Source organism: Pseudophryne corroboree, chromosome 4, assembly GCF_028390025.1.
Source record: "Pseudophryne corroboree isolate aPseCor3 chromosome 4, aPseCor3.hap2, whole genome shotgun sequence".
NCBI classification, from domain to species: Eukaryota; Metazoa; Chordata; class Amphibia; order Anura; family Myobatrachidae; genus Pseudophryne; species Pseudophryne corroboree.
In genome coordinates, this window is record NC_086447.1 from 15,709,847 (window position 1) to 15,725,103 (window position 15,257).

Sequence of the window (15,257 nt, forward strand, 5' to 3'; positions counted from 1 at the left end):
AAAATGTACAATTGATATTTCAAAATCATCTTTCCAGCTTGAATTTCAATGATGCATTGGGGCAACGATTTTGTGAGAAACATCTTCACCCTTAAAGAAAGATTTTCTTAACTTCTTACCTGTGTGCTGATTAGATATCACCTGGTTTTCACATTAAACAGATTCCCACTTGAGAAAGCAGCAAGGATGCAGTGAGGTTTATGTTTCCTGGTGTCAACCTGTATTATTTCAGTGGACATTGTAATGAGGATGCATCTTGCTGCCTTTCCAATGAAGCAAGTTTTAATCAGTAATAGGTGAAAAACCATTCCTACAAAGGTGTTAATCAGAGACTTGGCTTTGTGGACACTTTTCAGAGAGCAAATGTGTTAGCATAAAAATAAAGCCATAAAATGGAGAGCTGATTAATCACTCAATTGGATTTCTCTGCCTGCATAATTTTTTTTCTCTGCAACCCCATGCTAAATTGTGCTTCCTGTTTTTTATAAAATGACTTAATCAAATCTGACTCTGATTGCATCAGAGAAGGCCAGGTACCCTACACTATAAGAGGTGGTTTGAAATTTTGACTTGTCTACTTAAAGATCACCAAAATTTGATCACAAGGTCAATTACGTCCCTGGGTGGGATTGAACCACCAACCTTTCGGTTAACAGCCGAATGCGCTAACCGATTGCGCCACAGAGACAGCTTGCAAACGCATGTGCTGACAAAGGCTAAAAAGCATTCATCTAGAAAGTTTCCTAGAAAAAGGTTAAAAAGGCAATAATCTGGAGAGTTTTGCAAGATTTTTCTTCCATTGACCAACGAAGAAACACATTGGTACTTTCACATGATGAGTGAGTACTTCAGGATCTCTGACACTTACATGAGCAGCAGAGTGGCGCAGCGGAAGTGTGCTGGGCCCATAACCCAGAGGCTGGTGGATCGAAACCATCCTCTGCTGTGTGCACTTATTTTTTTGTTAATTAAATTTTTCCAAAACTGGAATTGCTATTTTGACTATTTTATTTTTACTTAAAGTACAATAACTTTTAACATTTTAATTTTTTTTAATAGTATATTGACAGCATTGTTTTCTTTCAGAAATCCACTTAATTTTCTTTACCCTATTACTGAAATGGTAATTGACAAAAACAAGCTACATTGTCACCAGAAGAGCAATGCAAAATGTACAATTGATATTTCAAAATCATCTTTACAGCTTGAATTTCAATGATGCATTGGGGCAACGATTTTGTGAGAAACATCTTCACCCTTAAAGAAAGATTTTCTTAACTTCTTACCTGTGTGCTGATTAGATATCACCTGGTTTTCACATTAAACAGATTCCCACTTGAGAAAGCAGCAAGGATGCAGTGAGGTTTATGTTTCCTGGTGTCAACCTGTATTATTTCAGTGGACATTGTAATGAGGATGCATCTTGCTGCCTTTCCAATGAAGCAAGTTTTAATCAGTAATAGGTGAAAAACCATTCCTACAAAGCTGTTAATCAGAGACTTGCCTTTGTGGACACTTTTCAGAGAGCAAATGTGTTAGCATAAAAATAAAGCCATAAAATGGAGAGCTGATTAATCACTCAATTGGATTTCTCTGCCTGCATATTTTTTTTTCTCTGCAACCCCATGCTAAATTGTGCTTCCTGTTTTTTATAAAATGACTTAATCAAATCTGACTCTGATTGCATCAGAGAAGGCCAGGTACCCTACACTATAAGAGGTGGTTTGAAATTTTTACTTGTCTACTTAAAGATCACCAAAATTTGATCACAAGGTCAATTACGTCCCTGGGTGGTATTGAACCACCAGCCTTTCGGTTAACAGCCGAATGCGCTAACCGATTGCACCATAGAGACAACTTGCAAAAGCATGTACTAACAAAGGCTAAAAAGCATTCATCTAGAAAGTTTCCTAGAAAAAGGTTAAAAAGGCAATAATCTGGAGAGTTTTGCAAGATTTTTCTTCCATTGACCAACAAAGAAACACATTGGTACTTTCACATGATGAGTGAGTACTTCAGGATCTCTGACACTTATGCGAGCAGCAGAGTGGCGCAGCGAAAGCGTGCTGGGCCCATAACCCAGAGGTCGGTGGATCGAAACCATCCTCTGCTATGTGCACTTATTTTTTTGTTAATTAAATTCTTCCAAAACTGGAATTGATATTTTGACTCTTTTATTTTTACTTAAAGTACAATAACTTTTAACATTTTAAGTTGTTTTAATAGTATATTGACAGCATTGTTTTCTTTCAGAAATCCACTTAATTTTCTTTACCCTATTACTGAAATGGTAATTGACAAAAACAAGCTACATTGTCACCAGAAGAGCAATGCAAAATGTACAATTGATATTTCAAAATCATCTTTCCATCTTGAATTTCAATGATGCATTGGGGCAACGATTTTGTGAGAAACATCTTTACCCTTAAAGAAAGATTTTCTTAACTTCTTACCTGTGTGCTGATTAGATATCACCTGGTTTTCACATTAAACAGATTCACACTTGAGAAAGCAGCAAGGATGCAGTGAGGTTTATGTTTCCTGGTGTCAAACTGTATTATTTCAGTGGACATTGTAATGAGGATGCATCTTGCTGCCTTTCCAATTAAGCAAGTTTTAATCAGTAATAGGTGAAAAACCATTCCTACAAAGGTGTTAATCAGAGACTTGCCTTTGTGGACACTTTTCAGAGAGCAAATGTGTTAGCATAAAAATAAAGCCATAAAATGGAGAGCTGATTAATCACTCAATTGGATTTCTCTGCCTGCATATTTTTTTTTCTCTGCAACCCCATGCTAAATTGTGCTTCCTGTTTTTTATAAAATGACTTAATCAAATCTGACTCTGATTGCATCAGAGAAGGCCAGGTACCCTACACTATAAGAGGTGGTTTGAAATTTTGACTTGTCTACTTAAAGATCAGCAAAATTTGATCACAAGGTCAATTACGTCCCTGGGTGGTATTGAAACACCAGCCTTTCGGTTAACAGCCGAATGCGCTAACCGATTGCACCACAGAGACAACTTGCAAAAGCATGTACTAACAAAGGCTAAAAAGCATTCATCTAGAAAGTTTCCTAGAAAAAGGTTAAAAAGGCAATAATCTGGAGAGTTTTGCAAGATTTTTCTTCCATTGACCAACGAAGAAACACATTGGTACTTTCACATGATGAGTGAGTACTTCAGGATCTCTGACACTTACGTGGGCAGAAGAGTGGTGCAGCGGAAGCGTGCTGGGCCCATAACCCAGAGGTCAGTGGATCGAAACCATCCTCTGCTATGTGCACTTATTTTTTTGTTAATTAAATTCTTCCAAAACTGGAATTGATATTTTGACTCTTTTATTTTTACTTAAAGTACAATAACTTTTAACATTTTAATTTGTTTTAATAGTATATTGACAGCATTGTTTTCTTTCAGAAATCCACTTAATTTTCTTTACCCTATTACTGAAATGGTAATTGACAAAAACAAGCTACATTGTCACCAGAAGAGCAATGCAAAATGTACAATTGATATTTCAAAATCATCTTTACAGCTTGAATTTCAATGATGCATTGGGGCAACGATTTTGTGAGAAACATCTTCACCCTTAAAGAAAGATTTTCTTAACTTCTTACCTGTGTGCTGATTAGATATCACCTGGTTTTCACATTAAACAGATTCCCACTTGAGAAAGCAGCAAGGATGCAGTGAGGTTTATGTTTCCTGGTGTCAACCTGTATTATTTCAGTGGACATTGTAATGAGGATGCATCTTGCTGCCTTTCCAATGAAGCAAGTTTTAATCAGTAATAGGTGAAAAACCATTCCTACAAAGCTGTTAATCAGAGACTTGCCTTTGTGGACACTTTTCAGAGAGCAAATGTGTTAGCATAAAAATAAAGCCATAAAATGGAGAGCTGATTAATCACTCAATTGGATTTCTCTGCCTGCATAATTTTTTTTCTCTGCAACCCCAATGCTAAATTGTGCTTCCTGTTTTTTATAAAATGACTTAATCAAATCTGACTCTGATTGCATCAGAGAAGGCCAGGTACCCTACACTATAAGAGGTGGTTTGAAATTTTGACTTGTCTACTTAAAGATCACCAAAATTTGATCACAAGGTCAATTACGTCCCTGGGTGGGATTGAACCACCAACCTTTCGGTTAACAGCCGAATGCGCTAACCGATTGCGCCACAGAGACAGCTTGCAAACGCATGTGCTGACAAAGGCTAAAAAGCATTCATCTAGAAAGTTTCCTAGAAAAAGGTTAAAAAGGCAATAATCTGGAGAGTTTTGCAAGATTTTTCTTCCATTGACCAACGAAGAAACACATTGGTACTTTCACATGATGAGTGAGTACTTCAGGATCTCTGACACTTACATGAGCAGCAGAGTGGCGCAGCGGAAGTGTGCTGGGCCCATAACCCAGAGGCTGGTGGATCGAAACCATCCTCTGCTGTGTGCACTTATTTTTTTGTTAATTAAATTTTTCCAAAACTGGAATTGATATTTTGACTCTTTTATTTTTACTTAAAGTACAATAACTTTTAACATTTTAATTTGTTTTAATAGTATATTGACAGCATTGTTTTCTTTCAGAAATCCACTTAATTTTCTTTACCCTATTACTGAAATGGTAATTGACAAAAACAAGCTACATTGTCACCAGAAGAGCAATGCAAAATGTACAATTGATATTTCAAAATCATCTTTCCATCTTGAATTTCAATGATGCATTGGGGCAACGATTTTGTGAGAAACATCTTTACCCTTAAAGAAAGATTTTCTTAACTTCTTACCTGTGTGCTGATTAGATATCACCTGGTTTTCACATTAAACAGATTCACACTTGAGAAAGCAGCAAGGATGCAGTGAGGTTTATGTTTCCTGGTGTCAAACTGTATTATTTCAGTGGACATTGTAATGAGGATGCATCTTGCTGCCTTTCCAATTAAGCAAGTTTTAATCAGTAATAGGTGAAAAACCATTCCTACAAAGGTGTTAATCAGAGACTTGCCTTTGTGGACACTTTTCAGAGAGCAAATGTGTTAGCATAAAAATAAAGCCATAAAATGGAGAGCTGATTAATCACTCAATTGGATTTCTCTGCCTGCATATTTTTTTTTCTCTGCAACCCCATGCTAAATTGTGCTTCCTGTTTTTTATAAAATGACTTAATCAAATCTGACTCTGATTGCATCAGAGAAGGCCAGGTACCCTACACTATAAGAGGTGGTTTGAAATTTTGACTTGTCTACTTAAAGATCAGCAAAATTTGATCACAAGGTCAATTACGTCCCTGGGTGGTATTGAAACACCAGCCTTTCGGTTAACAGCCGAATGCGCTAACCGATTGCACCACAGAGACAACTTGCAAAAGCATGTACTAACAAAGGCTAAAAAGCATTCATCTAGAAAGTTTCCTAGAAAAAGGTTAAAAAGGCAATAATCTGGAGAGTTTTGCAAGATTTTTCTTCCATTGACCAACGAAGAAACACATTGGTACTTTCACATGATGAGTGAGTACTTCAGGATCTCTGACACTTACGTGGGCAGAAGAGTGGTGCAGCGGAAGCGTGCTGGGCCCATAACCCAGAGGTCAGTGGATCGAAACCATCCTCTGCTATGTGCACTTATTTTTTTGTTAATTAAATTCTTCCAAAACTGGAATTGATATTTTGACTCTTTTATTTTTACTTAAAGTACAATAACTTTTAACATTTTAATTTGTTTTAATAGTATATTGACAGCATTGTTTTCTTTCAGAAATCCACTTAATTTTCTTTACCCTATTACTGAAATGGTAATTGACAAAAACAAGCTACATTGTCACCAGAAGAGCAATGCAAAATGTACAATTGATATTTCAAAATCATCTTTCCAGCTTGAATTTCAATGATGCATTGGGGCAACGATTTTGTGAGAAACATCTTCACCCTTAAAGAAAGATTTTCTTAACTTCTTACCTGTGTGCTGATTAGATATCACCTGGTTTTCACATTAAACAGATTCCCACTTGAGAAAGCAGCAAGGATGCAGTGAGGTTTATGTTTCCTGGTGTCAACCTGTATTATTTCAGTGGACATTGTAATGAGGATGCATCTTGCTGCCTTTCCAATGAAGCAAGTTTTAATCAGTAATAGGTGAAAAACCATTCCTACAAAGGTGTTAATCAGAGACTTGGCTTTGTGGACACTTTTCAGAGAGCAAATGTGTTAGCATAAAAATAAAGCCATAAAATGGAGAGCTGATTAATCACTCAATTGGATTTCTCTGCCTGCATAATTTTTTTTCTCTGCAACCCCATGCTAAATTGTGCTTCCTGTTTTTTATAAAATGACTTAATCAAATCTGACTCTGATTGCATCAGAGAAGGCCAGGTACCCTACACTATAAGAGGTGGTTTGAAATTTTGACTTGTCTACTTAAAGATCACCAAAATTTGATCACAAGGTCAATTACGTCCCTGGGTGGGATTGAACCACCAACCTTTCGGTTAACAGCCGAATGCGCTAACCGATTGCGCCACAGAGACAGCTTGCAAACGCATGTGCTGACAAAGGCTAAAAAGCATTCATCTAGAAAGTTTCCTAGAAAAAGGTTAAAAAGGCAATAATCTGGAGAGTTTTGCAAGATTTTTCTTCCATTGACCAACGAAGAAACACATTGGTACTTTCACATGATGAGTGAGTACTTCAGGATCTCTGACACTTACATGAGCAGCAGAGTGGCGCAGCGGAAGTGTGCTGGGCCCATAACCCAGAGGCTGGTGGATCGAAACCATCCTCTGCTGTGTGCACTTATTTTTTTGTTAATTAAATTTTTCCAAAACTGGAATTGATATTTTGACTATTTTATTTTTACTTAAAGTACAATAACTTTTAACATTTTAATTTTTTTTAATAGTATATTGACAGCATTGTTTTCTTTCAGAAATCCACTTAATTTTCTTTACCCTATTACTGAAATGGTAATTGACAAAAACAAGCTACATTGTCACCAGAAGAGCAATGCAAAATGTACAATTGATATTTCAAAATCATCTTTACAGCTTGAATTTCAATGATGCATTGGGGCAACGATTTTGTGAGAAACATCTTCACCCTTAAAGAAAGATTTTCTTAACTTCTTACCTGTGTGCTGATTAGATATCACCTGGTTTTCACATTAAACAGATTCCCACTTGAGAAAGCAGCAAGGATGCAGTGAGGTTTATGTTTCCTGGTGTCAACCTGTATTATTTCAGTGGACATTGTAATGAGGATGCATCTTGCTGCCTTTCCAATGAAGCAAGTTTTAATCAGTAATAGGTGAAAAACCATTCCTACAAAGCTGTTAATCAGAGACTTGCCTTTGTGGACACTTTTCAGAGAGCAAATGTGTTAGCATAAAAATAAAGCCATAAAATGGAGAGCTGATTAATCACTCAATTGGATTTCTCTGCCTGCATAATTTTTTTTCTCTGCAACCCCAATGCTAAATTGTGCTTCCTGTTTTTTATAAAATGACTTAATCAAATCTGACTCTGATTGCATCAGAGAAGGCCAGGTACCCTACACTATAAGAGGTGGTTTGAAATTTTGACTTGTCTACTTAAAGATCACCAAAATTTGATCACAAGGTCAATTACGTCCCTGGGTGGGATTGAACCACCAACCTTTCGGTTAACAGCCGAATGCGCTAACCGATTGCGCCACAGAGACAGCTTGCAAACGCATGTGCTGACAAAGGCTAAAAAGCATTCATCTAGAAAGTTTCCTAGAAAAAGGTTAAAAAGGCAATAATCTGGAGAGTTTTGCAAGATTTTTCTTCCATTGACCAACGAAGAAACACATTGGTACTTTCACATGATGAGTGAGTACTTCAGGATCTCTGACACTTACATGAGCAGCAGAGTGGCGCAGCGGAAGTGTGCTGGGCCCATAACCCAGAGGCTGGTGGATCGAAACCATCCTCTGCTGTGTGCACTTATTTTTTTGTTAATTAAATTTTTCCAAAACTGGAATTGATATTTTGACTCTTTTATTTTTACTTAAAGTACAATAACTTTTAACATTTTAATTTGTTTTAATAGTATATTGACAGCATTGTTTTCTTTCAGAAATCCACTTAATTTTCTTTACCCTATTACTGAAATGGTAATTGACAAAAACAAGCTACATTGTCACCAGAAGAGCAATGCAAAATGTACAATTGAGATTTCAAAATCATCTTTACAGCTTGAATTTCAATGATGCATTGGGGCAACGATTTTGTGAGAAACATCTTCACCCTTAAAGAAAGATTTTCTTAACTTCTTACCTGTGTGCTGATTAGATATCACCTGGTTTTCACATTAAACAGATTCCCACTTGAGAAAGCAGCAAGGATGCAGTGAGGTTTATGTTTCCTGGTGTCAACCTGTATTATTTCAGTGGACATTGTAATGAGGATGCATCTTGCTGCCTTTCCAATGAAGCAAGTTTTAATCAGTAATAGGTGAAAAACCATTCCTACAAAGCTGTTAATCAGAGACTTGCCTTTGTGGACACTTTTCAGAGAGCAAATGTGTTAGCATAAAAATAAAGCCATAAAATGGAGAGCTGATTAATCACTCAATTGGATTTCTCTGCCTGCATAATTTTTTTTCTCTGCAACCCCAATGCTAAATTGTGCTTCCTGTTTTTTATAAAATGACTTAATCAAATATGACTCTGATTGCATCAGAGAAGGCCAGGTACCCTACACCATAAAAGGTGGTTTGAAATTTTGACTTGTCTACTTAAAGATCAGCAAAATTTGATCACAAGGTCAATTACGTCCCTGGGTGGGATTGAACCACCAACCTTTCGGTTAACAGCCGAATGCGCTAACCGATTGCACCACAGAGACAGCTTGCAAAAGCATCTACTGACAAAGGCTAAAAAGCATTCATCTAGAAAGTTTCCTAGAAAAAGGTTAAAAAGGCAATAATCTGGAGAGTTTTGCAAGATTTTTCTTCCATTGACCAACGAAGAAACACATTGGTACTTTCACATGATGAGTGAGTACTTCAGGATCTCTGACACTTACATGAGCTGCAGAGTGGCGCAGCGGAAGCGTGCTGGGCCCATAACCCAGAGGCTGGTGGATCGAAACCATCCTCTGCTGTGTGCACTTATTTTTTTGTTAATTAAATTTTTCCAAAACTGGAATTGATATTTTGACTCTTTTATTTTTACTTAAAGTACAATAACTTTTAACATTTTAATTTGTTTTAATAGTATATTGACAGCATTGTTTTCTTTCAGAAATCCACTTAATTTTCTTTACCCTATTACTGAAATGGTAATTGACAAAAACAAGCTACATTGTCACCAGAAGAGCAATGCAAAATGTACAATTGATATTTCAAAATCATCTTTCCATCTTGAATTTCAATGATGCATTGGGGCAACGATTTTGTGAGAAACATCTTCACCCTTAAAGAAAGATTTTATTAACTTCTTACCTGTGTGCTGATTAGATATCACCTGGTTTTCACATTAAACAGATTCCCACTTGAGAAAGCAGCAAGGATGCAGTGAGGTTTATGTTTCCTGGTGTCAACCTGTATTATTTCAGTGGACATTGTAATGAGGATGCATCTTGCTGCCTTTCCAATGAAGCAAGTTTTAATCAGTAATAGGTGAAAAACCATTCCAACAAAGGTGTTAATCAGAGACTTGGCTTTGTGGACACTTTTCAGAGAGCAAATGTGTTAGCATAAAAATAAAGCCATAAAATGGAGAGCTGATTAATCACTCAATTGGATTTCTCTGCCTGCATATTTTTTTTTCTCTGCAACCCCATGCTAAATTGTGCTTCCTGTTTTTTATAAAATGACTTAATCAAATCTGACTCTGATTGCATCAGAGAAGGCCAGGTACCCTACACTATAAGAGGTGGTTTGAAATTTTGACTTGTCTACTTAAAGATCAGCAAAATTTGATCACAAGGTCAATTACGTCCCAGGGTGGTATTGAACCACCAGCCTTTCGGTTAACAGCCGAATGCGCTAATCGATTGCACCACAGAGACAACTTGCAAAAGCATGTACTAACAAAGGCTAAAAAGCATTCATCTAGAAAGTTTCCTAGAAAAAGGTTAAAAAGGCAATAATCTGGAGAGTTTTGCAAGATTTTTCTTCCATTGACCAACGAAGAAACACATTGGTACTTTCACATGATGAGTGAGTACTTCAGGATCTCTGACACTTACATGAGCAGCAGAGTGGCGCAGCGGAAGCGTGCTGGGCCCATAACCCAGAGGTCGGTGGATCGAAACCATCCTCTGCTATGTGCACTTATTTTTTGGTTAATTAAATTCTTCCAAAACTGGAATTGATATTTTGACTCTTTTATTTTTACTTAAAGTACAATAACTTTTAACATTTTAATTTGTTTTAATAGTATATTGACAGCATTGTTTTCTTTCAGAAATCCACTTAATTTTCTTTACCCTATTACTGAAATGGTAATTGACAAAAACAAGCTACATTGTCACCAGAAGAGCAATGCAAAATGTACAATTGATATTTCAAAATCATCTTTCCAGCTTGAATTTCAATGATGCATTGGGGCAACGATTTTGTGAGAAACATCTTCACCCTTAAAGAAAGATTTTCTTAACTTCTTACCTGTGTGCTGATTAGATATCACCTGGTTTTCACATTAAACAGATTCCCACTTGAGAAAGCAGCAAGGATGCAGTGAGGTTTATGTTTCCTGGTGTCAACCTGTATTATTTCAGTGGACATTGTAATGAGGATGCATCTTGCTGCCTTTCCAATGAAGCAAGTTTTAATCAGTAATAGGTGAAAAAACATTCCAACAAAGGTGTTAATCAGAGACTTGGCTTTGTGGACACTTTTCAGAGAGCAAATGTGTTAGCATAAAAATAAAGCCATAAAATGGAGAGCTGATTAATCACTCAATTGGATTTCTCTGCCTGCAAATTTTTTTTTTCTCTGCAACCCCATGCTAAATTGTGCTTCCTGTTTTTTATAAAATGACTTAATCAAATCTGACTCTGATTGCATCAGAGAAGGCCAGGTACCCTACACTATAAGAGGTGGTTTGAAATTTTGACTTGTCTACTTAAAGATCAGCAAAATTTGATCACAAGGTCAATTACGTCCCTGGGTGGTATTGAAACACCAGCCTTTCGGTTAACAGCCGAATGCGCTAATCGATTGCACCACAGAGACATCTTGCAAAAGCATGTACTAACAAAGGCTAAAAAGCATTCATCTAGAAAGTTTCCTAGAAAAAGGTTAAAAAGGCAATAATCTGGAGAGTTTTGCAAGATTTTTCTTCCATTGACCAACGAAGAAACACATTGGTACTTTCACATGATGAGTGAGTACTTCAGGATCTCTGACACTTACATGAGCAGCAGAGTGGCGCAGCGGAAGCGTGCTGGGCCCATAACCCAGAGGTCGGTGGATCGAAACCATCCTCTGCTATGTGCACTTATTTTTTGGTTAATTAAATTCTTCCAAAACTGGAATTGATATTTTGACTCTTTTATTTTTACTTAAAGTACAATAACTTTTAACATTTTAATTTGTTTTAATAGTATATTGACAGCATTGTTTTCTTTCAGAAATCCACTTAATTTTCTTTACCCTATTACTGAAATGGTAATTGACAAAAACAAGCTACATTGTCACCAGAAGAGCAATGCAAAATGTACAATTGATATTTCAAAATCATCTTTCCAGCTTGAATTTCAATGATGCATTGGGGCAACGATTTTGTGAGAAACATCTTCACCCTTAAAGAAAGATTTTCTTAACTTCTTACCTGTGTGCTGATTAGATATCACCTGGTTTTCACATTAAACAGATTCCCACTTGAGAAAGCAGCAAGGATGCAGTGAGGTTTATGTTTCCTTGTGTCAACCTGTATTATTTCAGTGGACATTGTAATGAGGATGCATCTTGCTGCCTTTCCAATGAAGCAAGTTTTAATCAGTAATAGGTGAAAAACCATTCCTACAAAGGTGTTAATCAGAGACTTGGCTTTGTGGACACTTTTCAGAGAGCAAATGTGTTAGCATAAAAATAAAGCCATAAAATGGAGAGCTGATTAATCACTCAATTGGATTTCTCTGCCTGCATAATTTTTTTTCTCTGCAACCCCAATGCTAAATTGTGCTTCCTGTTTTTTTATAAAATGACTTAATCAAATATGACTCTGATTGCATCAGAGAAGGCCAGGTACCCTACACCATAAAAGGTGGTTTGAAATTTTGACTTGTCTACTTAAAGATCAGCAAAATTTGATCACAAGGTCAATTACGTCCCTGGGTGGTATTGAACCACCAGCCTTTCGGTTAACAGCCGAATGCGCTAATCGATTGCACCACAGAGACATCTTGCAAAAGCATGTACTAACAAAGGCTAAAAAGCATTCATCTAGAAAGTTTCCTAGAAAAAGGTTAAAAAGGCAATAATCTGGAGAGTTTTGCAAGATTTTTCTTCCATTGACCAACGAAGAAACACATTGGTACTTTCACATGATGAGTGAGTACTTCAGGATCTCTGACACTTACATGAGCAGCAGAGTGGCGCAGCGGAAGCGTGCTGGGCCCATAACCCAGAGGTCGGTGGATCGAAACCATCCTCTGCTATGTGCACTTATTTTTTGGTTAATTAAATTCTTCCAAAACTGGAATTGATATTTTGACTCTTTTATTTTTACTTAAAGTACAATAACTTTTAACATTTTAATTTGTTTTAATAGTATATTGACAGCATTGTTTTCTTTCAGAAATCCACTTAATTTTCTTTACCCTATTACTGAAATGGTAATTGACAAAAACAAGCTACATTGTCACCAGAAGAGCAATGCAAAATGTACAATTGATATTTCAAAATCATCTTTCCAGCTTGAATTTCAATGATGCATTGGGGCAACGATTTTGTGAGAAACATCTTCACCCTTAAAGAAAGATTTTATTAACTTCTTACCTGTGTGCTGATTAGATATCACCTGGTTTTCACATTAAACAGATTCCCACTTGAGAAAGCAGCAAGGATGCAGTGAGGTTTATGTTTCCTGGTGTCAACCTGTATTATTTCAGTGGACATTGTAATGAGGATGCATCTTGCTGCCTTTCCAATGAAGCAAGTTTTAATCAGTAATAGGTGAAAAACCATTCCTACAAAGGTGTTAATCAGAGACTTGGCTTTGTGGACACTTTTCAGAGAGCAAATGTGTTAGCATAAAAATAAAGCCATAAAATGGAGAGCTGATTAATCACTCAATTGGATTTCTCTGCATGCATAATTTTTTTTCTCTGCAACCCCAATGCTAAATTGTGCTTCCTGTTTTTTATAAAATGACTTAATCAAATCTGACTCTGATTGCATCAGAGAAGGCCAGGTACCCTACACTATAAGAGGTGGTTTGAAATTTTGACTTGTCTACTTAAAGATCACCAAAATTTGATCACAAGGTCAATTACGTCCCTGGGTGGTATTGAACCACCAGCCTTTCGGTTAACAGCCGAATGCGCTAATCGATTGCACCACAGAGACAACTTGCAAAAGCATGTACTAACAAAGGCTAAAAAGCATTCATCTAGAAAGTTTCCTAGAAAAAGGTTAAAAAGGCAATAATCTGGAGAGTTTTGCAAGATTTTTCTTCCATTGACCAACGAAGAAACACATTGGTACTTTCACATGATGAGTGAGTATTTCAGGATCTCTGACACTTACATGAGCAGCAGAGTGGCGCAGCGGAAGCGTGCTGGGCCCATAACCCAGAGGTCGGTGGATCGAAACCATCCTCTGCTATGTGCACTTATTTTTTGGTTAATTAAATTCTTCCAAAACTGGAATTGATATTTTGACTCTTTTATTTTTACTTAAAGTACAATAACTTTTAACATTTTAATTTGTTTTAATAGTATATTGACAGCATTGTTTTCTTTCAGAAATCCACTTAATTTTCTTTACCCTATTACTGAAATGGTAATTGACAAAAACAAGCTACATTGTCACCAGAAGAGCAATGCAAAATGTACAATTGATATTTCAAAATCATCTTTCCAGCTTGAATTTCAATGATGCATTGGGGCAACGATTTTGTGAGAAACATCTTCACCCTTAAAGAAAGATTTTCTTAACTTCTTACCTGTGTGCTGATTAGATATCACCTGGTTTTCACATTAAACAGATTCCCACTTGAGAAAGCAGCAAGGATGCAGTGAGGTTTATGTTTCCTGGTGTCAACCTGTATTATTTCAGTGGACATTGTAATGAGGATGCATCTTGCTGCCTTTCCAATGAAGCAAGTTTTAATCAGTAATAGGTGAAAAACCATTCCTACAAAGGTGTTAATCAGAGACTTGGCTTTGTGGACACTTTTCAGAGAGCAAATGTGTTAGCATAAAAATAAAGCCATAAAATGGAGAGCTGATTAATCACTCAATTGGATTTCTCTGCCTGCATAATATTTTTTCTCTGCAACCCCAATGCTAAATTGTGCTTCCTGTTTTTTATAAAATGACTTAATCAAATATGACTCTGATTGCATCAGAGAAGGCCAGGTACCCTACACCATAAAAGGTGGTTTGAAATTTTGACTTGTCTACTTAAAGATCACCAAAATTTGATCACAAGGTCAATTACGTCCCTGGGTGGGATTGAACCACCAACCTTTCGGTTAACAGCCGAATGCGCTAACCGATTGCACCACAGAGACAGCTTGCAAAAGCATCTACAGACAAAGGCTAAAAAGCATTCATCTAGAAAGTTTCCTAGAAAAAGGTTAAAAAGGCAATAATCTGGAGAGTTTTGCAAGATTTTTCTTCCATTGACCAACGAAGAAACACATTGGTACTTTCACATGATGAGTGAGTACTTCAGGATCTCTGACACTTATGTGAGCAGCAGAGTGGCGCAGCGGAAGCGTGCTGGGCCCATAACCCAGAGGTCGGTGGATCGAAACCATCCTCTGCTATGTGCACTTATTTTTTGGTTAATTAAATTCTTCCAAAACTGGAATTGATATTTTGACTCTTTTATTTTTACTTAAAGTACAATAACTTTTAACATTTTAATTTGTTTTAATAGTATATTGACAGCATTGTTTTCTTTCAGAAATCTACTTAATTTTCTTTACCCTATTACTGAAATGGTAATTGACAAAAACAAGCTACATTGTCACCAGAAGAGCAATGCAAAATGTACAATTGATATTTCAAAATCATCTTTCCAGCTTGAATTTCAATGATGCATTGGGGCAACGATTTTGTGAGA

At 36.6% G+C, this 15,257-nt stretch overlaps 6 non-coding genes across 6 annotated transcripts; all 6 read right to left on the reverse strand.

The window, feature by feature from the left end:
* Positions 1-614: 614 nt before the first annotated feature.
* Positions 615-688, reverse strand: TRNAN-GUU (transfer RNA asparagine (anticodon GUU)). Its single transcript has one exon. It is a non-coding gene; the product is annotated as a tRNA-Asn (tRNA).
* A 3,428-nt stretch (positions 689-4,116) lies between these two features.
* On the reverse strand, positions 4,117-4,190 carry TRNAN-GUU (transfer RNA asparagine (anticodon GUU)). Its single transcript has one exon. It is a non-coding gene; the product is annotated as a tRNA-Asn (tRNA).
* Positions 4,191-6,450: 2,260 nt separating this feature from the next.
* TRNAN-GUU (transfer RNA asparagine (anticodon GUU)) lies at positions 6,451-6,524 on the reverse strand. Its single transcript has one exon. It is a non-coding gene; the product is annotated as a tRNA-Asn (tRNA).
* Positions 6,525-7,618: 1,094 nt separating this feature from the next.
* TRNAN-GUU (transfer RNA asparagine (anticodon GUU)) lies at positions 7,619-7,692 on the reverse strand. Its single transcript has one exon. It is a non-coding gene; the product is annotated as a tRNA-Asn (tRNA).
* Positions 7,693-8,786: 1,094 nt separating this feature from the next.
* TRNAN-GUU (transfer RNA asparagine (anticodon GUU)) lies at positions 8,787-8,860 on the reverse strand. The gene has a single exon. It is a non-coding gene; the product is annotated as a tRNA-Asn (tRNA).
* Positions 8,861-14,626: 5,766 nt separating this feature from the next.
* Positions 14,627-14,700, reverse strand: TRNAN-GUU (transfer RNA asparagine (anticodon GUU)). The gene has a single exon. It is a non-coding gene; the product is annotated as a tRNA-Asn (tRNA).
* Between the last annotated feature and the right edge of the window lie 557 nt (positions 14,701-15,257).